The sequence below is a fragment of the Pristiophorus japonicus genome, chromosome 23 (assembly GCF_044704955.1).
Source record: "Pristiophorus japonicus isolate sPriJap1 chromosome 23, sPriJap1.hap1, whole genome shotgun sequence".
Lineage (NCBI taxonomy): Eukaryota > Metazoa > Chordata > Chondrichthyes > Pristiophoridae > Pristiophorus > Pristiophorus japonicus.
Genome location: NC_091999.1, coordinates 26,627,596 through 26,654,020, shown reverse-complemented (window position 1 = coordinate 26,654,020; position 26,425 = coordinate 26,627,596). Strand labels below are relative to the sequence as shown.

At 41.0% G+C, this 26,425-nt stretch overlaps 1 pseudogene; it reads left to right on the top strand.

The window, feature by feature from the left end:
* LOC139235451 (Ig heavy chain C region, secreted form-like) overlaps nt 1-26,425 on the top strand; it is a 54,963-nt pseudogene that overhangs the window by 9,200 nt on the left and 19,338 nt on the right.

The following is a 26,425-nucleotide window of genomic DNA, read 5'->3' as shown; positions in this document are numbered from 1 at the left end:
ACTGTGACATTATCCTTCTTAATGAAGAATTATACCATATTATGGTCGCCCATCCCCTCGCATGACAAGATTGCTAATTAATCCACCCTCATTACACAAGACCCAGTCTAGGATGGACTGCTCTTTAGTTGATTCATCGACATATTGGTACAGAAAACCATCCCAAATACACTCCAGGAAATCCTCCTCCACAGTACTGCTACCAGATTGGTTACCCAGACAATATGTAGATTTAAGTCATCAATGATAACTGCTGTACCTTTATTGCACGCATCCCTAATTTCCTGTTTCTTGCCATCCCCACGCTCACTACTACTGTTTGGTGGTCTGTACATAATTCCCGAAAACATTTTCTGACATTTGGTGTTTCGCAGCTCTATCCATATAGATTCCACATCAGTCAAGGTAATGCCTTCCTTACTATTGTGTTAATCTCCTCTTTAATCAGTAACGCTACTCCACCTGCTTTTCCTTTCTGTCTATCCTTCCTGAATATTGAATACCAATGGATGTTGTGTTCCCAGCCTTGGTTACCCTGGAGCCATGTCTCCGAAATTCCCAATTACATTATATCCGTTAAAAGCTATCTGCGCTGTTAATTCATCCACCTTATTATGAATGCTCCTCGCATTGAGACTCAAAGCCTTCAGGCTTGTTTTTTTTAAACTCTTTGTCCTTTTAGAATTATATTTTAATATGCCGCTTTTTGATTCCTCTGCCCTCCACTCTTACTTTTCTCCTTCCTATCTTTTGCTTCTGCAGCCTTTTTACTTCCCTCTGCCTCCCTACATAGATCCCCATCCGCCTGCCATATTCGTTTAAACACTCGCCAACAGCACTAGCAAACACACCACCAAGGACCTCGGTCCCGGTCCTGCCCAGGTGCAGACCATCCGGTTTGTACTGGTCCCATCTCCCACAGAACCTGTTCCAATGTCCCAGGAATTTGAATACCTCCCCCTTGCCCCAAACCTCAAGCCACGTATTCATTTGAACTATCCTGCTGTTCCAACTCTGAATAGCACGTGGCACTGATTGCAATCCTGAGATTCTACCTTTGAGGCCCGACTTTTAAATTTAACTCCTAGCTCCCGAAATTCATCTTGTAGAATGTCATCCAGTTTTTTACCTATATTGTTGGTACCTACATGCACCACGATAGTTGGCTGTTCACCCTCCCCCTCCACAATGCCCTGCACCCGCTCCAAGACACCCTTGACCCTTGCACCAGGGAGGCAACATACCACTCTGGAGTCTCGTTTGCGGCCGCAGAAACGCCTATCTCTTCCCCTTTTAATAGAATCTCCTCTCACTATATACCTTCCACTCTTTTTCCAGCCCACCTGCGCAGCACAGTTACCCCTGCTGCCATGAACTTAGCTGCTGCTCCCTTTCCCTGATGAGCCACCATCCTCAGCAGTATCCAAAACTGTATATCTGCCCTACCTTCCTTCCCCTGCTCTTCCTGATGGTCACCCATTCCCTATCTGTCTGTGTCACCTTTACCTGCTGTGTGACCAACTCACTAAACATGCTATCCAAGACATCTTCAGCATCGCGGATGCTCCAGAGTGAATCCATGCACAGCTCCAGTGCCTCAATGCGACCTGACAGGAGCTGCAGCTCGACACACTTCACGCACACATAGTAGCCAGTGTCCCTGACTTCCCACATACCACAGGAGGAGCAGGACACGGCTCTGGGCTCTCCTGCCATGACTTAACCTTTAGATTAACATAATTTGGCAACAATGCCAAAGGTTTCCTACTGATAAGAAAAGAAAAAAAAAAGAAAAAATGCTTACCAATCAACCAGCCAAAAACTTACCCGCTTGGCTGTGACATTACTCTTCGATTTCTTTTTAATTCTATTTTGCTTTTTGATTTTTGACGCTACAGCAGCTGTTCCTGCGACTGCTCTTCCTCCCGATCTGCTGCAGTACTTTTATCCGCCTCGATCCTCCCGCTCCCTCTAGCTCCTCCAACTGATGCTCCTCCCGATCAGAGACAAAGGTTTACTCACATAATACATGGTGTACTTATACAATACAAGCTGAAATTACGCAATACAAACTATTCTCACACAATACAAGGTGTACATACACATTACAAGGTTTACGCACACAACCCCAAGGTGTACTCACATAATAAAATATGTACACATACAGTAAAAGGGGTGCTCATACAATACAAGGTGTACACATACAACAAAAGCTTTACTTTCACAATACAAGATGTACTTACACGATAAAACGTGTGCTCACACCATAAAAACTATACTCACACGATATAAAATGTGAACTCACACCATAATATCAGTACTCACAATATATAAGCTGTATTTATGCAACAAAGTCAGTACTCACACAATACAAGGTGTACTCACACAATAAAAGCTTTACTTATAAATACATGGTGCACTCCCACAATACAAGATGTAGTCACGCAACACAAGCTGTACTCATGCAACACAAGTTCTACTCACACAATATATCGTGACTTCACACAATACAAGGTGTCCCCACACAAAACAACATATACGGACAAATGTCAATCTGTACTCACACAACACATTGCATACTCACCCGATACAAAGTATCATCATTGGCAGTGCGTCGAAACGAGGATGACTTGCTTCCACGCCAAAAAGAAGGATGAGTTCACAGATGTTTCAATGAAGGACCTAATATTCCATGTTCCAAACTACATCCTGACGGGTGGAAGATGCTTGTGCATGGATTTTTTTAACGTGTGCTGGCCGTTACACACCAGCCGCCACGCGGGCTTGACAGAGCTAGGTCTTATTCCAGTGGCAAGGGTTATCCTAGATGTGCTCTGCTGCACGGACCTAGTGTGCACACTTATCACTGTGTGGTCTGGCCCGCGCTGCCCAATGGCCCCGAACTCACGCCTCTGTAAGCTACAAGGCTACGGACTAAGAGCTGGAAAGTGGGATTAGAATGGATAGCTCTCTATCAGTCTGCACAAACAAGATGGGCCTAAATGGCCTCCTTCCGTGCTGTAAATTTGTATGGTTATATAATGAGAAATAATTTACAGTTTCGGGGGTCGATAACCAGGTGTTTAAAGGCCATTCATTTCTCTCTTTCCATTTCGCTGTTAGTTAAAGATACACAGATTGATTTCCCCTCATTATGCATCTTTAGTTGTGAAACAAAAATCCTTCCTGTTAATAGAGAGCCACATTCTGCACTGGGGGAGACGGCGGGTAGCTTCAGCCTTTAAAATTCTCCTCCTCTTGTTCAAATCCCGCCAAGACCTCGCCACTCCCGATCTCTGTAACCTCCTCCAGCCCACCAACCCTCTTAATGAGGGAAAACATTTTCAGTGTCAGACGGCTCGGTAGCCAGAGGACACTTATTTAAGATGATTGGCAAATGAACCAGATGCCACACGAGCGAAAAACATTCAGTAGCGAAATGTTATGGCCTGGAACGCACTGCCTGTAAGGGTGGTGGAGGCAGATTCACTCTTTAAGTGCAAAAGAGATAAATATTTGAGTTGCAAAGATTTGCAGGGTTATGAGGCAGAGCAGTGGAGTGGACTAATTATACAGCTTAGGATGAGCAAGAGAGGAAAAAATGTTCCAGAGAAACTAGAACTGTCTGTAGAGAATGTATATCTTGGGCAGGCAGCTCAGTCCCATGGAATGCACATCCTGGGCAGGCAGCTCAGTCCCATGGAATGCACATCCTGGGCAGGCAGCTCAGTCCCATGGAATGTACATACTGGGCAGGGAAGCTCAGTCCCACGGAATGCACATCCTGGGCAGGCAGCTCAGTCCCATGGAATGCGCATCCTGGGCAGGCAGCTCAGTCCCATGGAATGTACATCCTGGTCAGGCAGCAAAGTCCCATGGAATACACATACTGGGCCATGTGGGAACATCTGGATGACCACGTTGCGGGAAGTGTCGCCAGCTCCCTAATTACCTGTAAGATGCCCTCCCCAACATCACTACTACGGTTTATATGTCTGTACAAAACTCCCACTAACGTGTATTGCCATTTGGTGTTCTGCAGCTCTACCCATATCGATTCCATATCATAAGGGTGCATTTTGAGCTCCGGGTTTCGCAGCTTGACCGGTTGCTAGCGTCAATGCAGTCTATCCGTGAAGCTGAGAGCTTTGAGGACACCACATTTCAGGAGGTAGTCACCCAGCAGTTTAAATTGTGCAGGCATAGAGGGAATGGAAGATCGTCAGACAGGCAAGGAGGAACTGACATGTAGGACAGGAATCCCCTGACTCATTAACCGCTTTTCAGTTCAGGTTAATGAGGAGCACGATGGTTGCTCTGGGGAGTGAAGCCAGTGCCAAGTCCACGGAACCATGTTTGGCTCAGCTGCACAGAAGGGAAGGAAGAAGAGTGGAAGAGCAATAGTGGTAGGTCACTTGATACATGGGGAATAGACAGACATAGAAACATAGAAAATAGTTGCAGGACTAGGCCATTCGGCCCTTCTAGCCTGCACCGCCATTCAATGAGTTAATAGCTGAACATGCAACTTCAGTACCCCATTCCTGCGTTCTCGCCATACACCTTGATCCCCCTAGTAATAAGGACGTTTGGCGGCTGCAGACGTGACTCCAAGATAGTTATTGCCTCCCTGGTGCCAGGGTCAAGGTTTGTCGTTAAAAGGTTGCAGGACATTGTGAGGGAACCGGGGGGAGGGGTGTGAATAGCCAGAAGTCGTGGTCTATATTGTCAGCAATGACAAAGGTCGAAAGAGGGATGACGTCCTTCAGGCAGTTTTAAGGGAGCTGGGAAGGAGACTAAAAAACAGGACCTCAAAAGTAGTAATCGCCAGATTACTCCCAGTACCACGTGCTAGTGAGTATAGAAATAGGAGGATCGAGCAGGTGAATATGTGGCTTGAGACGATGCAGGAGGGAAGACTTTAAATTTATGTGGTATTGCGACTGTTTCTGGGGGCGGTGGGACCTGGACAAGCCAGTCGGGTTGCACCTGAACAAAGCTGGGACCTAGTTCCTCTACAAGCTGGGGAGAGCCTCAGCTCGTTGGTGGGAACATTTTTGGACAAAATGCTGAGGGATAGGATAAATCTTCATTTGGGAAGACACGGATTAATCAAGGACATTCAGCATGGATTTGTTAAGGGAAAGTCGGGTCTGTCTACCGATTGACTCTCCTGTATATCCCCTCAAAAAATTTAATGAGGGCAGTGCATTTGATGTAGCGTATATGAATTCTAGCAACTATTTTGATAAAGTCCCACAAGGCAGACTGGTCACAAAATTATAAGCAATTGGGATACAAGGCAAAGTGGCAAGTTGGATCCAAAATTGGCTCAGAGTCAGGAAGCAAAGGTTAATGGTTGATGGGTGTTTTTGAGACTGGAAGGCTGTCTCCAGTGGGGAATCCATAGGGCTCACTACCAGGTCCCTTTTTTATCAATAATTTGGACTTGAATCTATAGGGTATGATTAGGAAGTATGCAGATGACACACAAATTGGCCTTGTGGTTGATAATGAAGAAGAAAGCTCTAGACTGCAGGAAGATAGCAATGGACTGATCAGGTGGGCAGAATAGTAGCAAGTGGACTTCAATCCGCGGTAGTGTGAGGTCTTGCATTTGGGGAGGGCTAACAAGGCAAGGGAATACATAATGAATCGTAGATTACTGAGAAGTGTAGATGAATAAAGAGACCTAGGAGTGCATATCCACAGACCCATGAAGGTTTCAGGACAGGTAGACATTATAAATACCTTAAGAGGATAACTAGAGAAAGAATGCGGCCTATTAGAGACCACAAAGGAAATCTGTGTGGAAGCAGAAGATGTGACTATCATTCTTAATCAATACCCTGCATTTGTTTTCACAAAAGAGAGGGGCGTTGCAGATTTTGCAATGAGGGAGGAGTGTGAAATATTGGACGAGGTAAACATAGTTAGAGAAGAAGTATTAAGGGACTTAGCAGCTTTGAAAGTGGATAAATCCCCAGGCCCAGATGAAATGTATTTCAGGCTGTTAAGAGAAGCAAAAGAGGAAATAGCAGAGGCTCTGACCATCATTTTCCAATCCGCACTGGCTACAGGTGTGGTGCCAGAGGACTGGAGGACCTCTAATGTTTAACCTTTGTTTAAAAAGGGAGCAAGGATGGATCGATTTATTAAAGGCCTGTCAGCCTAACCTCAGTGGTGGGAATTTGTTTTGGAAAAATCCTGAATGACAGGAAAAATCTTCATTTGGAAAGACATGGATTAATCAGGAACAGTCCGCGCGGATTTGTTAAGGGAAGGTCATGTCTGACTAACTTGATTGAATCTGTCCCCTCTTCCAGGTCATCTATGTATATTGTAAACAGTTGTGGTCCCAGCACCGATCCCTGTGGCACACCACTAACCACCGGTTTCCAACGCGAAAAGGACCCATTTATCCCGACTCTCTGCTTTCTGTTATCCAGCCAATTCTCTATCCATGCTAATACATTTCCTCTGACCCCACGTACCTTTATCTTCTGCAGTAACCTTTTGTGTGGCACCTTATCGAATGCCTTTTGGAAATCTAAATACACCACATTCATCGGTATATCTCTATCCACCATGCTCATTATATCCTCAAAGAATTCCAGTAAATTAGTTAAACATGATTTCCCCTTCATGAATCCATGTTGCGTCTGCTTTATTGCACTATTCCTATCTAGATGTCCCGCTATTTCTTCCTTAATGATAGCTTCAAGCATTTTCCCCACTACAGATGTTAAACTAACCGGCCTATAGTTATTTGCCTTTTGTCTGCCCCCTTTGTTAAACAGAGGCGTTACATTAGCTGCTTTCCAATCCGCTGGACCTCACCAGAGTCCAGAGAATTTTGGTAGATAATAACGAATGCATATGCTATAACTTCCGCCATGTCTTTTAATACCCTGGGATGCATTTTATCAGGACATGGGGACTTGTCTACCTTGAGTCCCATTAGCCTATCCAGCACTATCCCCGTTGTGATAGTGATTATCTCAAGGTCCTCCCTTCTCACATTCCCGTGACCAGTAATTTCTGCAATGATTTTTGTGTCTTCCACTGAGACGACCGAAGCAAAATAATTGTTTAGGGTCTCAGCCATTTCCACATTTCCCATTATTAAATCCACCTTCTCATCGTCTGAGGGACCAACATTTACTTTAGTCATTCTTTTCCGTTTTATATATCGGTAAAAGCTTTTACTATCTGTTTTTATGTGTTGCACAAATTTACTTTCGTAATCTACCTTTCCTTTCTTTATTGCTCTCTTAATCATTCTTTGCTGTCGATTAAAATTTTCGCAATCTTCTAGTTTCCCACTAACATTGGCCACCTTACACGCATTGGTTTTTAATTTGATACTCTCCTTTATTTCCTTGGTTATCCACGGCTGGTTATCCCTTCTCTTACCGCCCTTAATTTTCACTGGAATATATTTTTGTTGAGCATTATGAAATAGCTCCTTAAAAGTCCTCCACTGTTCCTCAATTGTGCCACCGTTTAGTCTGCCTTTCCAGTGTACTTTAGACAACTCTGCCATCATCCCACTGTAGTCCCCTTTGTTTAAGCGACTGTAATATAAATAGAGACAGGGTCTCGTGTAATGAAAATAGGGACAGGGTCTCGTGTAATATAAACAGAGACAGGGTCTAGTGCAATGTAAGCAGGGACAGGGTCGATTGTAATCTCAGCAGAGACAGGGTCTAGTGCAGTAATACATTTTAAATCTCTGGCTTGTGGTTACTGTCCGTCCTACCAGTGGTAAAGGTTTCTAACTATTTACTTGATTAAAACTCCTCATAATTTTGATCGCCACTATTAAATCTGCCTTAACATTCTCGGATATAAGGAGCACCGTCCCAGTTTCCAGCTGTTCTACTGATGCACCTCATGAACATCCAGATGAGGAGTCGCTAAGATTTGATCCCATTTTACAACAGTGCCAGAATATCATCCCAGGCAAGATAAGAGCATTATCCCCGGGAATTAAACCGATTGTGTAAGACTCGACTCAGGCACTAAACTTTGGACACTCTGAACTAAATGACAAAGTCTACAAAATTAAGCTGTGACGTGCTAAAGCCCCGGTACAATGGGATCACTCTCACCTCTGAGTGAGAAGGCTGTGGGTTCTCAACCCCTCTCCAGAGGCTGAGCACCTAATCTCGGCTGGCACTCCCGGTACCAGTACCGAAGGAGAAGGGGAGGGGGGGCTATATTGACGGTGGAGCAGTCTTTCGGATGAGACGTTACATCTGCTGAGTCTTCACTCACAGTTGGATGTAAGAGATTGAATGGCACTATTTTAAATAGCAGGGGAGTTCACCCCGAAGTCCATTACACATATTTATCCATTAACCAGCATCGCTAAAGCACAGATTCTGTGGTTATTATCACATTATGTTTGTGGGAGCTTGCTGTGTGCAATTTGACTCCATGTTTCCTACATTATAAAAGTGACTACACTTCAAACATACTTCATTATAAAGCACTTTTGGACATTCTGAGGACGTGAAAGTCGTGAAAGTTATTTCTAAACGTCAACATTTAAAATACACGTTGCAATGGGTGACTCCTCTGGTCGCTGTTTTAACTTGTTTAGTTTAAGTGGCTGGATTCTTAAGCTAAATGGACATTCAGTGAATTACTGATCTGTTCAGCGAGGTTCCATTGACATTGGTAGCAGAATTTTCAGAATTGAATTATTAATTTTAATATGTTCCCTTTGATATAAATCACATCTCTTCTAATTGAACAAACCAAAAACCGATGTCACAGCTGGAGATATTTCCATTTCTATGTACCAACTACCAATATTCATAAAATAAACCCGTGCTGTGAGTTAAAACTAATCAATAAATGACTTTGTGGATCTGCTTTTGCTGCCATGAACACTTCATGGAAACCTGTGAGGTGTTTATGTAAATAAACGCAGAAATAGAAGACCCAGATTAGAATAGTGAACGACAGAATAGAAATAAACAGATAAAGAAACGCTAATGTCTCAACGGATTCCAGCAACAATTGATGTTTGTGATATTTTTTTCAGTTATTGGTGAACAAATCAACGATGTTATCTGCGGCCAGAATGGGGCAAGATTCTAGTCACCGTATATAGTAACAGCTCAAATGTATTCGTGGCAATTCTCTGTATCCCCTCCCTCTCTGCCTCTCTCTACTATCCCCACCTTTTGACTTGCCTCTAAAGAATGCGTCATTATTTTTACCTCACAATAAGAAGTCAATGTCTAACAAAAATGTTCTCTAAGGTCTATTTCCAGGCCTCAAACCAAATTGGTGGGTGTGCGGAGAGGCAGCTTTATAATAAAATATGTCGTGTGAACTCAATGATCTTGGGTGTTTGATGTGACTCTGTAGCGGGAACTTTACTCTGCATCTAACTCCGTGCTGTACCTGCCCTGTGAGTGTTTAATGGGACTGTTTCGATGGAGCTTTGCTCTGCATAGACGAGTGATGTACCTGCTCTGGAAGAGTTTGATGGGACGGTGTAGAGGGTGCTTTACTCCATAGCTTACCCGTGCTGTACCTGCCCTGGGAGTCTTTGCTGGGACAGTGTGGAGGGAGCTTTACTCTGCATAGACCAGAGCTGTACCTGCCCTGGGAGAGTTTGATGGGACGGTGTAGAGCAAGATTTACTCTCTATCTAAACCGTGCTGTACCTGCCCTGGGAGTGTTTGATGTGACGGTGTAGAGGGAGCTTTATTGTTTTTCGACTCGTGCTGTACCTGAGCTGGGAGTGTTTGATGGGACAGCATCGACGGAGCTTTTCTTTGCATAGGCCCGCGCTGTACCTGCCCTGGGAATGTTTGATGGCACAGTGTGACATCACTATCGCAGAAAATTGATTTTGTCAGTGCAACTTCCTGTATATTGCATTTCGTGTTTACCTGTTTGACATCATCACGTCAGCAACACGTAAACAATGGGTGACGTAATTGTTTACAACAAAGCAACGTCATCAACGTGATTTGGTCGCCATAGCTACATCAGTGCGACGTCTGACCCTCAGCCAAATGGATTGCTCGATTTAACCTATATAGACACATCTATACCCCAGGGTCTAGTGCAGTAATAACCGAGACACGTCCAAGTGTAACATAGACAGAGAGATGATATAGTGTAATATCTACAATGACAGGGACCAGTGTAAAATAAAAAGACACAGCGTCTAGTGTAATATAAACAGAGACAGGGCCTAGTGTAATATAAACAGAGACAGTGTCTAGTGTAATATAGAAAATAAAGGCTCTAGTGTAATATAAACAGAGACAATGTCTAGTGTAATATAAAAAATACAGGGTCTAGTGTAATATAAACAGAGACAGTGTCTAGTGTAATATAAACAGAGACCGTGTCTAGTGTAATGTAAAAAATACAGAGTCTAGTATAATATAAACAGAGACAGGGTCGAGTGTAATATAAACAGAGACAGGGTCTAGTGTAATATAACCAGAGACAGGACCAATCTATTATAAAGAGACAGGGGATAGTATAATATAAATAGTGACAGGGTCCAACATAATATAACAAAGAATAACGTGCTCTAATACTAACTAATACATGAGCTCTTTAGTAGAAACATTGACATTTTCTAGTGCAATATAAACTGAGACATGTCGAGTGTAATATAAAGAGAGACAGGAACTAGTGAAATATTGACAAAAACATGGTGTACGGTCATATAAACAGAGACAGCGTCTAGTTCAGTAGTAACTGAGAATGGGTCTAATGTAATATAACGGAGGGTCCAGTACTGTGATAACTGATACAGAGCCGAGAATAATATAAACAGAGACAGGGTCTAGTGCAGTGTAACTGAGACAGTATCCACAGAAATAAAATTGATCCCGAGACTAGTGCAGTAATAACTGAGACAGGGCCTTGTGCAATCCGAAAAGAGAGATGATCAGATGTAGTTATAATTAAACAGGGTCCAGAGTAATTTAAACATATAGAATGCCTGGAATAATTTGATAGTAACATTCCAGCCATGCGAATCTTCATGTCTGTCTGACTGTCTATCTGTCTGTCATTCGGTCGGTCGGTCCATTCGTCTGTCCGTCCGACCGTCGATTCGTACTTCTATCCATCTATCTGTACTTCTATCTAATATTACACTAGAACCTGTCTCTCTTAAGACCCTGTCCCTGTTAATATTACACGAGACGCTGTCTCTGTTTATATTACCCGTGTCCCTGTCTCTGCTTATATTGTACTAGACCCTGTCTCTGTTTATATTACACTCAACTCTGTCCCAGTTTATATTACACTAGACACTGTCTCTGTTATATTAGTCTACACCCTGTCTCTGTTTATATTACAGTAGACACTGTCTCTGTTTTTATTACACTGGACCCTGTCTCTGTTTCTATTACACTAGACCCTGTCCCAGTTTATATTACACTAGACCCTGTCTCTGTTTATATTGTACTAGACCCTGTCTCTGTTTATATTATACTAGACCCTGCCTCTGTTTACATTACGTTAGACCCGCTCCCAGTTCATATAACACTAGAGACTGTCTCTGTTTATATTAGTCTAGACCCTGTCTCTGTTTATATTCTACTAGACCCTGTCTCTGTTTATATTACACTGGACCCTGTTTCTGTTTATATTAAACTAGACCCTGTCTCTGTTTATATTACACTAGACACTGTCTCTGTTTATATTCTTCCAGACACTATCCCTGTTTATATTACACTAGACTCTGTCTCTGTTTATATTACACTAGACCCTGTCTCTGTTTATTTTGTACTAGACACTGTCTCTGTTTATATTAAACTAGACCTTGCCTCTGTTTACATTACACTAGACCCTCTTCCAGTTCATATTATATTGGACCCTGTCTCTGTTTATATTAAACTGGATCCTGTCTCTGTTTATTTTACACTAGACCCTGTCTCTCTTCATATTACACTAGACACTGACTCTGTCTATATTCTTCTTAACACTATCCCTGTTTATATTGGACTCGAACCAGTCTCTGTTTATATTAAACAAGACCCTGTCTCTGTTTTTATTACACTAGACCATGTCGCTGTTTATATTACACCAGACACTGCCTCTGTTTATATTCTTTCTGACACTATCCCTGTTTATATTACACTAGACACTGTCTCTGTTTGCATTACACAAGACCCTGTCTCTGTTTATATTACACTAGACCCTGTCTTTGTTTATATTCTTCCAGACACTATCCCTGTTTATATTACACTACACCTTGTCTCTGTTTATAATACACTAGACCCTGTCTCTGTTTATATTACACTAGGCACTGTCTCTGTCTATATTCTTCTTAACACTATCCCTGTTTATATTGGACTCGACCCTATATCTCTGCTTATATTAAACTAGACCCTGTCTCTGTTTATATTACACTAGACCATGTCTCTGTTTATATTACACCAGACATTGCCTCTGTTTATATTCTTTCTGACACTATCCCTGTTTATATTACACTAGACCCTGTCTCTGTTTGTATTACACTAGACCCTGTCTATGTTTATATTACACTAGACCATGTCTCTGTTTATATTACACCAGACACTGCCTCTTTTTATATTCTTTCTGACACTATCCGTCTTTATATTAAACTAGACCCTGTCTCTATTTATATTACACTGGACCCTGTCTCTGTTCATATCACACAAGACCCTGTCGCTGTTTATATTCTTCCAGACACTATCCCTGTTTATATTACACTAGACGCTGTCTCTGTTTATAATACACTAGACCTTGTCTCTTTTTATAATATACTAGACACTATCCCTGTTTATATTACACTACACCCTGTCTCTGTTTATAATACACTAGACCCTGTCTCTGTTTATATTACACTAGGCACTGTCTCTGTCTATATTCTTCTTAACACTATCCCTGTTTATATTGGACTCGACCCTATATCTCTGTTTATATTAAACTAGACCCTGTCTCTGTTTATATTACACTAGACCATGTCTCTGTTTATATTACACCAGACATTGCATCTGTTTATATTCTTTCTGACACTATCCCTGTTTATATTACACTAGACCCTGTCTCTGTTTGTATTACACTAGATCCTGTCTATGTTTATATTACACTAGACCATGTCTCTGTTTATATTACACCAGACACTGCCTCTTTTTATATTCTTTCTGACACTATCCGTCTTTATATTAAACTAGACCCTGTCTCTATTTATATTACACTGGACCCTGTCTCTGTTCATATCACACAAGACCCAGTCGCTGTTTATATTCTTCCAGACACTATCCCTGTTTATATTACACTAGACGCTGTCTCTGTTTATAATACACTAGACCTTGTCTCTTTTTATAAAATACTAGACACTGTCTCTGTTTATACTACATTAGACCCTCTCTATGTTTATATTACACTAGACCCTGTCTCTGTTTATATTACACTAGACCATGTCTCTGTTTACATTACACCAGACACTATCTTTGTTTATATTCCTTCTGACACTATCCCTGTTTATATTACACTAGACCCTGTCTTTGTTTGTATTACACTAGACCCTGTCTCTGTTTATATTCCAGTAGACACTGTCTCAGTTTATGTCACACGACACCCTGTCTCTTTTTATAATACGCCAGGCATTGTCACTGTTTATATTATCCTCGACACTGTCTCTCTCTTTATTACACCAGATCATCTTTCCTTTTCAAATATATATTGATTTCCCTATTTGAAAGTTATAATTAAATTTGCTGCCATCACCCTTTCAGAGAGTACATTCCAGGTTATTACAACTCGCTGCATAAAAAATCTCCTTATCTCCCGTCTGGATTTATTTTTTCATTCATCTTAATCTTTGTGTTCTGGTTACCGATAGACCTGCCGATAGAATCCCCACCTTACTATCAACTCAATGAAACCCCTTCACAATTTTGAAAACATCTGTTAATTCTCCCCTAAGCATTCCCTGCTATAATAAGAATGAACCCATCCTCTCTCGTCTCCACAAAACTGAACTCCCTCATGCCTTGCACCAATCTCCTCTGCATCCTCGACAAGAGGCTGACAATCTTCTTAAAATGTGGATTGAAAAAAATGCAATCTTTATTTGCCCTTCAGATTATTTCTAAGGATACATGCTCCCTTTAAATTTGACTGACTGAGAAGCATTAATTATATTGTTTTACTTGTTTTGACAAAACGGACGGTGACTGAAATGCTCAGCAATATCCGTCTCCACATGACTCATGTATCAATATGATCACTGTCGCCACCTTCTGATAAAAGACATCTACTGCAAGCTCCAGAGCTTACTTTAAACATGATTCATAACACCCACTACAATAACTTGTTTGAACGTTTACCCAGAGGATTTTTTAGAACAAACCACAAGAGGTGCAGATGATCAGGAAGTATCAAGGGCGGAATTAGCAAAATTATTATTGCAAATTCACCTTCAGCTCATCATACAGAGCCGTCAGATTAGATAAACTTCCACAATGAATAAAAACCTCACAGGAACAATGGTGCAACCGTGGCTAACAAGGGAAGTTAAAGATAGTATTAGATTAAATTAACAGCCATGGAATGTTGACAAAAAGAGTAGTAAGCCCGAAAATTGGGAAGATTTTGGAATTCTGCAAAAGATGCACATGCAACTGATAATATGGGAGAAAATATAAAATTAAATAAGCTATCAAAAATCTACAAACAGATTGTTAGAGCTTCTACACGTGTATAGAAAGATGACTTAAATTAGCGTAATTTACAATACAAAGGTAGGTGGGACAGTAAACAGTGAGGAAGAAGTAAGGAGGCTGCAAAGGGATATTGACAGGTTAAGTGAGTGGGCATGAACATGGCAGATTGAGTATAATAGGAGAAGTGTGAAGTTCCGCACCTTGGTAGGACAAATAGAGATGCAGAATATTTTTTGAATGCTGAGAAACTGGGTAATGTTCTTATTCAGAAAGACCTGGATGGCCTTGTGCACGAATCACAGAAAGCTAACATGGAGCCAAAGTGAGCAATTAGGAAAGCAAATGGAAAGCAACATTTTATTGCAAAGGGATTGGAGTATTAGTAAAAAGAAGCCTTCATGCACTTATATAGGGCTCTGCTGAGACTACACCTGGTGTATCGTGTACAGTTTTGTTCTACTTATCTAAGGAAGGATATACTTGCCTTGGACGGAGTGCATCTAAGGTTCATCAGACTGATCTGATTCCTGGGACGGCGGCGGGGGCGGGGGGCTGTTCTATCAGGAGAGATTGAGTATCTTATGTCCATATTTCCTCGGAAATCACAACATAAGAACATAAGAATTGGGAGCAGGAATAGGCCATATGGTTCAGCGAGCCTGTTCCGTCATTCAATCTAAATTGTTAATATAAGTTGTGAACAATAGTGGACCCAGCACTGATCTTTGTGGGGTCCCTCTTTCTATCTCTCTGTTTATCTGTTTATCTATCTCTCTCTCTCTCTATCTATCTATCTATCTATCTATCTATCTATCTATCTATCTATCTATCTATCTATCTATCTATCTATCTATCTATCTATCTATCTATCTATCTATCTATCTATCTATCTATCTATCTATCTATCTGTCTATCTATCTATCTATTACAGGGTTATGTGCAGTACTGATAATCCAGCTGACTGCTGCGACTGACATGGTGTCTGAGACTTTGCATATATTTCCTTTCCTGCAATATGTGAACAGTTACACACATTTACACAACGAAAAAATTTAACTTAACACCAGTTCTGTTATTGGGTAGATGTGTATATAAATAGGTCTTTTGTCAATGTAAATGTTTTGAAGTTGGCTTCCAGGCATGCGGTCAGTAGTGAGAAAACTGGCCTTTGATGGAGTGCACAGAACCCCAGATGCTTCCTGAAAATGACACTGGTGTTCGAGGCTCGCTGACGGCAGTCGGTTGGGTTACTGCCAAATATTGTGCGGGTCAGATTAGCGTGAACAAGAATGAGAGAAATATGGTATTTAACTATTTAAATATTACATTATTCAGTCGAACTTTTAAAATAAGAAACATTTTCCATAGTATAACATCTCAAGAATGATTTTACGTAAATTGCATGCTCACAATATTACAAAACAGGATCTGAAAATAATGAATTGATCCACACGGTACCTAATGAAAACTATTTCCAAATAAAGACCATTCTAAATCTTTCAATCGATTTATTCAGTACAGCATGAAGTGCTGGAGAGACGTTTAATGTCCTCACCCCACACTGTAATGAGATGAGTGGGATTCGCAAAGTAACTAAAACAGGTTGAATTGCCTTGAATATTCTCACAGAGAAGTGCCAGCTGCACTTCTTTAATATTCTCACAGAATTTTGAGCCTGGTCTAAACACATGTCTCCATTATTCGTGATCAGTAGCCGCGCAGGGTGCGGTGTAACTTGAACTGATTTGGATCCCTGAACAAGCCCTCTCATAGCCCGGCTACCAGTGGGTGGTGAAAGGCCCAGATTGTGATCTCTGTTTCTGCTGGAGATGAAGCATTTATTCCTGTGATATTCTGTAAGATACCACTATGTCCTGATACACCGTGTTCCTGTTACCCGTGTCTGTTACACATTCGGTCGCTATTAAAGTTAGCGGCAAGGATTTGGATGTCAAGGTTTGCTGATCACATTATCGATTCTGATTCACCAGCTTCTCTCATAAAACGCTGGTCTGAAGCGGGCGGCCCCCACTTTCTTATGTGTCTTCGTCAACTCACTCCTTAATCATCAGACAAGCAGACTTATTTTACAGCTAAATTTACAAACGGCTGTCTTAGAGTCACAGACTCAGGGGCAGTTAGTGAAATGCAGTGAGAGACAATTGTATAATGTGAGGAGTATGATCTCATCTCCAGAACAAAAGTGTAGCTTCAGCCAAGTACACTGTAAATAGAATCACATTACCCATCTACCGCACTCGGTTACATAGAGTGATATCAATTCAGATTATAGGGGATACTTTATTGGTACAGTTGCATGGATAGATAGCGGGAGATGTAAAAGCACAAACTGGCCGTGTCATTAGATCCTGATAATGTAATTCAATCTCAAAGATTTACATCCCCTGTGAAAGAGTGAGGAATAAAGGGATTTAATTTACAGTCCAGATGTGAGTCCATTCTGTTGGTGATGTGGAAGAAGTGACGTGGATCCAGAAACCGCTTCTATCAGGGAAGCAATGGGTGGCGTCTTTAACCTCGCCCCCATCTCCCAGGTATTTAGCTGCCGGCCACTGGGAGCGCAATACAACAGTCTGGGAGTGGGTTTGCTCAGTGAGTTCTTGCTGGAACCAGTCACCACACATTGCCAGGAGGATGAGGTCGGCGATTGCTTTCGTTCTGTTGCTGGCTTTACTTTCCCGTGAGTAGTTTTTATTGTCCAATTCTCTCATTGTTACTGTCTCAGTGCGAGTCTCTCTCTGAAATTTTACAGAGTCAGGAATCATTTCCCGAGGATTGATCCTCGGGATATTTTGATTATTTTTACAGGTGTCCAGTCGGATGTGGTGTTGACTCAGCCCGAGGCAAAGACCAGGATTTCCTGAGTCTCCCTGAGACTGACCTGTAAACCAGCGGGTTCGATTTTGGCGGCTATGGCATGAACTGGGTCCGCCAGGTTCCCGGTCAGGGGCTGGAGTGGCTGGTTTACTACTACACTCCATCGAGCAAGAATAACGTCCCAGGGATCGACAGCCGATTTAATGCATCCAAAGACACTTCAAACAACATCTTCACGTTGGACATAAAGAACAAGAGGAGCGAAGACACCACCATCTATTACTGTGCAAGGAAGGACTACGGGAGTGGGTCACGGTGCAATACAGAGTGAGCTCTCCATACAAATACCCCAGACAGGGAGTTTGCTAAAACCTGCGACCATTACCACGCCAGGAGCGTCGAAGGAACTGAGGCTTAAATAAAAATAATTAGAAATAAGTTATATATATATATATATATATATATATTTAAATGTATAACAGTTTTCTTCTTTATTACTATTGATTGCCATGTTGAACATGCACAGATGCTTGAGAAGTATTCCAATCATTTTTGTAAATATAATGAACGCTACAAAATGAAATATCTCGCTGATTCACTCTTACGACAGTCAGAATCGGGTTTTTAGAGCTGGGTGGAATTTAATCTCTGTATTTTACAGTTAACAGTCCGCCTGAGTATTTGACACAACGTGTCTCACTGTGTTACGCAATGGGCTACTGGGGACAAGGGACCATGGTGACGGTGACTGCAGGTAAGGAGCATTCACTGATTCAGTAACACTTTTATTTGTGTCTTTATTTTATATTTTTGTTTATTTTAATAATTATTTCGTTCACTGAAACTTGGGTTCGGTGGATTTTGTTTTGAGATTTTTTGCAATTATCAATGTGATTCTGCTGCAAAGTGATTATAGAATTCAACTGTTTCTCCACAGAAAATGTTGTTGATGTGATTTGGTATTTATTTGCTGCCGAGACTGTGTGTCTAGGTTACTTTAAATACTTTATGATTATTACACTGTTTGACGTTTCTGCAATGTTTAATCTTGGTGACCTCTGATTGCTGCAGTTTTTCTGATCGAATGCAAACATTGTGTTTGAATGTGTTTAAGAGAACATTGTAGGCACAAAACAGAAAGCTTAGCGATCAGTAAATAACCTAAAGGACTTTTAGTTTTTTCATGAAAATTACATTGTCATCTACTGACCGAATGTTCCCAAATGATCAGATTCAATACGTGAGCTGTAATTAAGAACTGAAAAATTAACATATTTCCAGCTGGAACACATTTAAATTAACATTATTATAACGTAGTAATATCACCAATTATTATTGAAATACGCTATAATATCAAAATTAACGTATTTAACATAATCCGTCGAATCACAATTCTCTGTCAGTATTTTATATTTCTGTTGAATTCAATCATTAGATATCTCAGTGTGAGGCGGGTTCGGTGATTGTGTAATGAGATTTTTTTGCAATGATACATTTGATTCTGCTGAAAGGGTTTATAGAATTACGGATCTGCTCCATGAAAGGTTCTGTCGATGGATTCCGCCCCTCAGCGATGTGATTTAGTATTGATCTGCTGAGGAGAGTTTGTGCCTGTGTTACTCAGAATACCTAGAATTAGTGAAGCTGTTTGGCGTTTCTACAATGTTTAATATCGGTGACAGCGGGCAGCAGCAGGTTTCTGATCGAATCCAAACAAGATATGTATTTTGAAACTGTTTTTAAACAGTAGGTAGGCAAAGAACAGGACGGGTTTAGACATCAGAAGTCATTGAAAGGTATTTTAACATCACAATTATTGAAGTGATAATTATATATTCAACTATTAATCTATTTTGACGATGCTGGTATATTAATATGTGAAATGTAACTAGTTGCCATCTACATAATTAACTTATTCAGGTTGTAGTTGAATTAAATTACTATTAACCAACCGATTATAATGCAATAATATCACCGAATGTTATTAAAATATGCTATTTGTCCAATGTTCATGTTCTGAATATTATTCGCCTTCAAAAATCCTGCTCTACACTGGGCACCATTAAGGGAAGCAGAAACTTTTAGAGGCTGGATACAGTTATTAATTATGCCTGCAATTATTTCATTAACAACATACTGATTCCACCGCTGTGTTCAGTTTGAGTCGGGAGTTCAATTACTTGCTACCTCCTCTTTACACAGATGAATGACTGAGTGCAATTAATTATAACTTAAAGCCGTGTTGCAAATTGCATTTTGTCAATTTAATCTATCTGCCGGGGTATGACATTCTCACTGTGTAGCCTAAATTTGTTATTGAATCAATATTGTGTGTTGTTTGATAGAATTATCACTAAGTTAACCTTGAACACTTTGCAAGAACAAAAGCTGAGAGACAGGCATCGCTGGCAGTCAAAGAATTGTTCATGTAATTATATTGAAATTCAAGGCAGATTCCGAATGCGTATGGCTGGAGACAGCAAGTAATCCATTGAAATTCAAGCAGATTAATTTACTTACAAAAGGTTCATCTTACTTTGTATTTGAAACAAAATCCTATCTCCCAAAACGCTGCTGTATGCGGAATAGAAGGTAGACAAAGCACAAACCATATCTGAGAGCTATGTTTAATTTTTATTAATATTAAATTGATGAACAAAGTCTCTCCTCCATTTGCACATTCAGTTTCAGTGCCCCAGATGGTCTGAATGAATTGTTATCCTCTAGTTTTACACTGACCATTCTGGAAACTATTTTCAAGAAGTAGCAGAATATATTTAATCATTAACTTACGGGCATTTTGTGAATAACTGGAGTGTTCAGCCAGGAACTCATTGAATGGCGGTGCAGGCTCGAAGGGCCTAATGGCCTACTCCTGCAGCTATTTTCTATGTTTCTATGAACTTTAAAAGATTGTCTGTGTTATTAAGTAGTGGAGGCTCTGCTACTGACTGCAAACTGCAAGGATGGATTTTAATTAATAAAACCATTTTTGGGGTTTAAGATTGAGGAGAATATTTCAGCTCGAGATTCCAGCATTAGTAAACAAGCGGTTTACAGCCCATCGGAGTTGTGACCCTGGCTGGACAGAGAACTATTTAAATTAGTCCACACCCAAATCCATAATGTGAAATGCACTCTGCAAATAGACGCAGTTTATGCTATATTAGAAACATGCAGAGTTTAAAAAGGTGTCGGTCGAGAACGGGACAATAGTAGAACTGCGTGATTATTGTCAATTATTCAAATTTGATTCCATTTAAGTAAAAATAAGGTATATTTCAGAGTAGTCATGTATTAATATGCAGCTTAATATTTTAATATTGATTAATTGTTGTGGTAAGTTAAGTAAACCATAATATATCACAAGTTATCAGGCAGAAAAGGTTTTAAAAAGTTTAATAATTACTTCTATTTGTATGGCTGAAATTCAAGCACGTTAATTTAATTTCAAAAGTTCCAGGTAGGTATGCTTCTGAGGAGGAAGGGCCAGAATGGCACTCAGATTATTTTCAATATTCAGCTAACATGAACATTAAATTAGAATGTAACATCAGTGCTAATTCATTAAAACATAAGCGAGCACTTACAATTGTGTTGCATACTGGTCAGTATTACAATTATTGCAAAATTTCAAGCGTTGGAGATAATGTTTAATTCATTCATGAATTAATTTAGAAAACAATGCATTGATAACTCGGCTGTGCTGAGTTCGACAATGTGTCGCTGCAGATTTTAGTGAATTAATTTCCTATTTTGCCGCGATGATTTTACAGGTTATATTTACTGATGAAAACATATAAAATCAGTGGATGATTAGGTATCGCTGTATATGTCTCCTGGATTGTGACATTCTTACTCTGTCACCGAGTCCCGTGTGACGGGCAGCAAATTCCCGTGGAATGTGAATTATTTCCAGCTACTTGCTTTCAGGGAAGTAAATTTTTACACGGTTTACAAGATAGTTGACAGAGATGGGGAAATGGCTGGATGTTGAAGAGTCTCTCAAATTAATATCAGATTAATTTCAAAGAATCTGCAGCGTTGAGGTGGTTGGAAATTGACAAGAAATAAACTAGAAATCTAACATCTTCATTGAAATTAACAGATTGAACTGGTCTCTCTCTGCCTAGAGCACCCTTCTTGCACCGTTTGTGTCTGTTCTGTTTCTGTGCGCCTGCTCACTGTGTGAGCATCAGGAGTCCTCCTGACGGGTTGTAAACCTTCTGGGTTGTGATCCTGTATTGCGGGGAGTGTCATTTAATTCAGTTATTTAAGAAATTGGTATCTGTGAGAAACGTGAAAGATTGACTTTAAGGTTGAGGATTCGCCGTAGAAATGAGATCAGTAACCCAGATTGTGACAGTCAGAAGGAGCAGTTCCGAAACACCACGAGGAGACAGTCGAAGAGGCTTTAATCAGTTTCTAACCCGGTTGTACCTGCCCTGACAGTGTTTGATATGACTGCTTTACTCTGCAACTAACCCGTGCGTTATCTTACCTGGCAGTGCATGATGGGACATTGCAGAGATAGCTTTAATCAGTATTTAACCTTTTCTTTACAAGGACGTGGAACTTAATTGGGTCCTTCAATATAGAATGTCTTCTATTTAATCAGAGCTTTGGAGGGGTGGTGCGCTTTAATGGGACAGTGTATTGGAAGATTTTCATTGTACTCGTAATAATTGTGCTTAATTAATCGGTAAATTTGATAACGCATTTTATGGGGAGACATTTCGTAGCACATCTCTGCAGTACCTGAGCTGGGAATGTTTGACGGGATAGTATAGATAACATATTACTCTGTGTGCAACACTTGCTATACCTGTCCTGACCCACACGGCAGCATAGCGGGAGCTTTGCTCTCTTATCCGTGCTGTGTCTGACCTGAGAGTGCTTGGTCAGGCAATGTTCTAGGCACCGTTATCTGCGTCTAACAGATAGCAGATAAACTGCTCGTGCCAGATATATACAATAATTCGTCCCATTGCACAGATTAAAAAGCGCACATTCTTTGATGTTTATATTCTTTCTGAAAAAATGCCCAATTTTTTATGAGTTATTAATGTTTGAACATTTTGAGCATCAGATTACTAAAGAACATGATTGGCCTGATCCTCAGCTCACTTTCAGAACAAACAGTTTCAGGAAGTGAATAACGCTCGAGAAAGCAGCGCCTGTTCTGATCTGATGGGAGGTTACAAGTTATTTCCACAATTAAAATAGAGAATATCGAGACTCCCACTTCAAATAACCATCATGGGGACCTCATGTTTAGAAAAATTACGTTGTCCAATTCTTCCTGTGAAGGTTAAAGGCAGCGACAAACTGTGAGGAGATGCAGCTATTGGCCTGGGTCACAACACAAGGCACACAGTCACTGAGCTGCAATTTTGTGAAACATTTAAAGAGAGAGAGTCAACCTGCAATAAGTCATCATTCGCAATGAATTTAAGCTTTTCTAACAGCAAGCGATTGACCAATTTGCGTCAGATTTATAAGATCCCTTTATTTTAAATATTCTCTTTCATTATAACGAACAATAAAAATAGATCTGGTAGAGGTGTCCAAAATATGAAGTGTTTCCTTCCATGAAATCTAGAAGAACTATTCCCACTGACTTGTGTAGACTCATAGCATCACACAGCATTGGAAGAGGCCATTCAGGCATCGTGCCTGTGCCGGCTCTGAAAGAGCTGTCCAATTTAGTCCAACTCCCCAGAGTTTACATTGTAAACGTGCAAATGAGTCCTCCTGACGTACAGGAGATACTGCCTGGAGCATTCCTAAAATTAGCAAACCTCTGTGTGAATAAAATCACCTGAATTTCACCTTCTGATCTTTTCACAATTATTTTAAAACTGCGACATTTGGTTACCCACCTACTTTCCAGCGGAACATTTTCTCCCGACTTAGTATACTTAACCTGACATAATGTTGAATATCTCTCTTAGGTCTCCTCTTAACCTCTGCTCTAAGGAGAATATTCCAGCTTCTCCAATCTCTCCGCATAACTGAAGACCCCATCCCTGGCATCATCCAGGTAAAAGCCTCCCCTCTACACTCCCCAAGGGCTTGACATCCTTCCTACATTGTGGTGACAAAATTGTAAGCAATAGTCCAGCTGAGGCCTAACACGTGATCTGTATGTTTAGCATAACCGCCTTGTTTTTGTATTCAATGCCCCATTTACAAAGTCAAGTATCCCATACGCTTTCCTAACAGCCTTACCAGTTTGCCCTGCCCTCTTCAAAGATTTGTGAATATGTACATCCAGATCTCTCTATTCGTGCATCCGCTCAAAACAATACTATTTAGATTATATGCCTCTCCAACTTCCACCCAATGTGCATTGCTTCTCAATGATTCGCATTGAATTGCAATTGCCATGTCCCAGCCTATTTCACTGGTCCATCTGTCTCCTCATGGAGTCTGCTGCTATCATGCTCACTATTGGCTACGTTGCCAGGTTTTGCATCATTTTTGAACTTCGAAATTGTATTCCCTGTAACCAAGTCGATGTCATTTTTATATAACAAGAACAACAATGGGAATTGAAACGGGCCATTTAAGGAGTAACTTCAAATTAACCGGATTTTGGAATGGTATTTTATTCGGATTATTAATTGAGTTGCAGGAAGCAGGCTACTCAAGAGACATGCATATAATAGGATGGAATAGAGCTCAGATCACAGTGCGCTGAAGGACATCGCTCTCCCTCAAATGCTGAGAAAATAAGGAAGAAATTCGACTCAATCGCGGTTCATTTACAACTTGCATCTTAGAAACTAGACTATGGAAACGCTACCTGTTGAATTATGTGATAGGCAAGTTTGCAGGGTTTTTTGCGAACGTCCTAAGCCGGAATTCCGCTGTTACTTTGAAGTGCAGTCACTGTTGCTTTGTACGGATACACCGCAGGCAACGTGCACAGAGCAAATTTTCCCAAACTGCAATTAAATAAAGGACAAGAAATGGTGCTGATTGAGAAATAAATGCAGGCCGAAATAACAGGAAAAACGTCTCTGTTCTGCTATTGTATGATCCAATGAAGGCTTCTTTATTGACGAGTTGTGTAAAGGTTCTTGTTGTGTAATGTGATAGAGCTCGGTGATAGAGAGGTGCGTTCCTGACCAGCGCATTGACAGGTGCTTACGATAGAACTGACAGAAGCTCAAATGCCCGTGTAGTCTTTGATGGAGAAATGGTGGAATTAGTTTATTCTGCAATCAAATTTCGATTTGTTTATTTCTTTTGTAAGCACGGATTACAGAGTCTAACTTGTTCAATGGGCCATTCCTTCCCAGTAACACCGTCTCCCCCCACCCTCTGCGCCCTGCTCTCCTCCTGTGAACAACCCAGCACCGATGGCTCCATCACGTAGGGCTGTTTGGTGATGGACTACTCCCCTGACATCATCAGCCTTTTCTGGAAGGAAGATAAAGAGCCGATCACCACTGGATTGAAGACCTACCCGTCATTGCTCAAAAAGAATTGAACCTGCACCCTGAGCAGCCAGTTAACCATCACCGAGTCGGAGGTGGGGAGCAGCACAATCTGCTGCGAGGTTCGACGTGGTGTGTCGGTGTGGAGCATCACAATGTCAGGTTAATGATGTGGGATACAGGGCAATCTGTGATAAGGTGAGAAGTTATGTTGAACTTGTATAGAAACTTGGTTAGACAACACTTAGAGTACTGTGCATAGTTCTGGTCTCCATATAATACTTAGAATACTGTGCACAGTTCTAGTTTCCTTATCACATTTAGAATATTGTTTACAATTCTGGTTTCCATCTCATACTTAGAATACTGTGTAAAGTTCTGGTCTCCATATCGTACTTAGAATAGTATGCACAGCTCTGGTCTCCATATCACACTTAGAATACTGTGCATGGTTCTGATCCCCATATCGCACTTAGAATATTATGCACAGTTCTGGTCTGCATATTACACTGAGTATACTGTGCACAATTTTGCTCTCTGCAAATGCCAGGTTGGTGTGAATCTGACAGCAAAGAACTTGTTAAAATATAAGGACACTTTGCATTTCTTAATCATTTATTTTGCAAGCAATGTCAATAAAATGCCTTCTCGTGAACGTCGTGAACGGATCATTGTTCCTCCAATTGTTCTCCTCTTGCCATGTTCCACTGAACAAATCATCAGCAGCAGATATGCAAGCGCCATGTGTTCAATCATCGAATTAAGGCCAAAGTCACTGACCATGAATTGGCTGAAGAGTGGACAACTCCTGGATTCGGGCTTCATCACCTCTCCCGCCTTTGAGATGAACGGAAACGTTTTGACGGCCAGTCGGCTGACACTCCCCGCCAGGGAATGGTTCACCGGCTCGGTCTACACCTGCCAAGTCACTCATGAAGGGGGCACACAAAGCCGTAACTTCAGCAGATCTCAGGGTAAGAGGCACAATCCAGGGAGGTTCCAGACCATTCTGAGCGCTGATCTCAGTCAGGACTTTGATTGAAATTAGTAGAAACAGAGGAATATTCCTAATTCCCAATCATGCAGTTTGTGTATTCTTGCGATACAATTTTGACTTTATACACCGCCTTCAGCGACCACAGACTGAACCAAAGCGCTTGCCAGGCAATGAATTAAGTTGTGAAATGTGGTCACAGTTGTAATGTACAAAGTGCGGCAGTCACCTAGTGCACAGCAAGCTCCCACAAACAGCAGTGTGATAACGACCATTTTTTTTGTTTAGTGTTATTTCTTGAGGGATTAATATTCACAGGCCACAAGGGAGAACTCCTCTGCTTTTCATTGAAATAATTCCAGGGGAACTTTTACCTCCACCTGAGAGGCTAGATGGATTCTTGGTTTAACACATGATCCGAAATACGGCACCTCCGACAATGCACCAGGCCCCCAGCACTG